This window comes from Penaeus monodon, chromosome 14, assembly GCF_015228065.2.
Source record: "Penaeus monodon isolate SGIC_2016 chromosome 14, NSTDA_Pmon_1, whole genome shotgun sequence".
NCBI classification, from domain to species: domain Eukaryota; kingdom Metazoa; phylum Arthropoda; class Malacostraca; order Decapoda; family Penaeidae; genus Penaeus; species Penaeus monodon.
The window spans coordinates 30,055,729-30,058,228 of NC_051399.1; positions in this window are offsets into that span (position 1 = coordinate 30,055,729).

Consider the following 2,500-nt stretch of genomic DNA (forward strand, 5'->3'; position numbering starts at 1 on the left):
GAGTAAACAAAGTCACTACTCGAAATAAAATCCATTATCGGCGTGTTTTACTTTTTATTTATTCATCTATATTTCTATCAATTCATTTTTAACACCAAGGCGAAGTAACGAGGTCCATATTCGTAAGGCTGACGAGTGTTTGATCATGAGACATACGGTGAATATTGGAATGGCGTTCGTCGATCACAACACGCTTAGCCTCTGCGAAAAAAAAATCGAAGAGTTGAAGGTGTTGTGGTCAATTTTGCTGTTGATAGATTGCATCTCCCGATCTCAAGCGTGTGTTTACCTAGGAAACTGTCGAATGAATAGGTATGGAAAAATAATGAGAAAAGAAGAAGGCTCAGAGGGAATGACCATGAAAAAAGCGTCTTGTCTTAATAGTCGGGAATTGATTATGTATTTACTTATTTGCACACTCTCTCTCTCTCTCTCTCTCTCTCTCTCTCTCTCTCTCTCTCTCTCTCTCTCTCTCTCTCTCTCTCTCTCTCTCTCGGAAAACCCTTCAACTATGTCAATGTTAATGCCTAGCCCCACAGGAGCTGCTGAACTGCAGTTCCACAGACACTCACTGCCAGACGTATAATTCTATCAACCTCACACTTAAATAGTATACAACTAACAAATATGTCATATAATATCAATAAAATAAAATATCTTTATGTGTCATTTTCAAGATTTACAACTATAGTTTCAACATTTTCATCAAAACGAGATAATACTAGAAGTTTCATGTTGTATGACAGTGTAGGGGCTACAGCTGGGAAACGAGGATCTGTATTCGATGCATTTTAGATCAATTCATAAACATTCGCAGTCTTTTTATTCTATTTACGTTGGGTAAGGATGTCACATGTTGGTGAAGGTGACCGCTTATGTTGTTTTGAAAGTCTTCTCTGATAAACAATGGCAGTGTTAAGTAGGGTAAACAAAGTATTAAGCTTTCAGACTTGACATTAAACGTTTTTGTTAGATTTTTTCTCTTGTTATTTTTATACTGTTGTATGAGGCTTGCAGTGACGCAGTCCCTCCATTCTATTTTTCCACGAGCCGCCACTGTCTACCCCATGATACTGTTTGTTAAGGCGAAGATATAATAATTAAAAGTTGGAGAAGGTGAATACGAAGCCGACAGAAAACGGGAATACGTATGAATGGAAGAGGAGATACTCAGTAGTTTCCATCTCACTAGCGTAACAGCATAACATTATTTATCAATTATAAAATTTAATTTGCTCTGATGATTGGTTACAATTATGTTATTTTTTAATTTCCCTCACTGTGTGTTAGCTTTAACGATAGGGACTGATCCACCAAGGTAGATGAACACATATTTCGTTAGATCTATATATTTTTATTCTTGTAATCCCTGTTAGTGTTAAACAAAGACTAAATAAAGCTACAACGTCAGATCTTTAGGATCCACCTTAAACGACAACAGAGATTCTAAGCCATTCCATGAGCCAATACAATATATATATATATATATATATATATATATATATATATATATATAATATATATATATATTATATATATTATATATTATATATATATATATATATATATAAATATATATATATATTATATATAGATATATATATATATATATATATATTATATATATATATATATATATATATATATATATGTTTCTCTAGTGTCAATATCCTACGTGCGAATTAAAGTATTTCAGTAAAAACTAGAAACATGCTAAAATATGAAAGTAAATTCGATAAGACAATTAAGTGTAATGATGTAAATCACTGACAGCACTTTGGGATTCATTTATTGCTACCAAAGCTTACACACAACTTTACGCTGAAATAGTTAGCGTGCAAAAATGATAAAAAAAACACGAGAAAGATTATTTACTTCTTCTTTCACTCTCTTCTAAATAACTTAAACATCACTGGACGTACATATATTTAAAGAATATCATTGATTCCATTATTAGCAACGAAAAAAAACAAACAATAACAATAAGATAAATAAATAGATAAAAAGCTTTCAAACGGAGGTTAATCCTGAAAATGTTAGTGACACGTCGCGCACGTCAAAGGAGGTGCCTCAGCCTCGCAAGCTGCTTTCGCAACGTTGCACCAAAGAACGTGAAAATGTTAGGTTTAATGTACCTCTGGGATGTTTTTTTTTCTGATCTGAATTCATGACCCGCTCATTCACTTTTTGTTTTTGTTTTTATTTGTCTGGTTTTAGAGACCATGTTACATAAAATCTGATTTACCCTCATGGTTTCATACGTAAACTCCTTTTTTATAAGGTAACTGACTATGTAGTATGTTTATTACCATTTACAGACAAAGAAAGCAATCGTTGATCTAAAATATAAACAGAAATACCGTTTTCCTGTTTGTTTTTTCTCAATGTAGATGGCGATAAATTTGCATAGATCTGTGTTTTGGTTCCGACTTGCAATAAAGGGTTGTGCCTGGCTTGTATCACTCGCTATTTAGATACATTCATACACGTACACGCATCT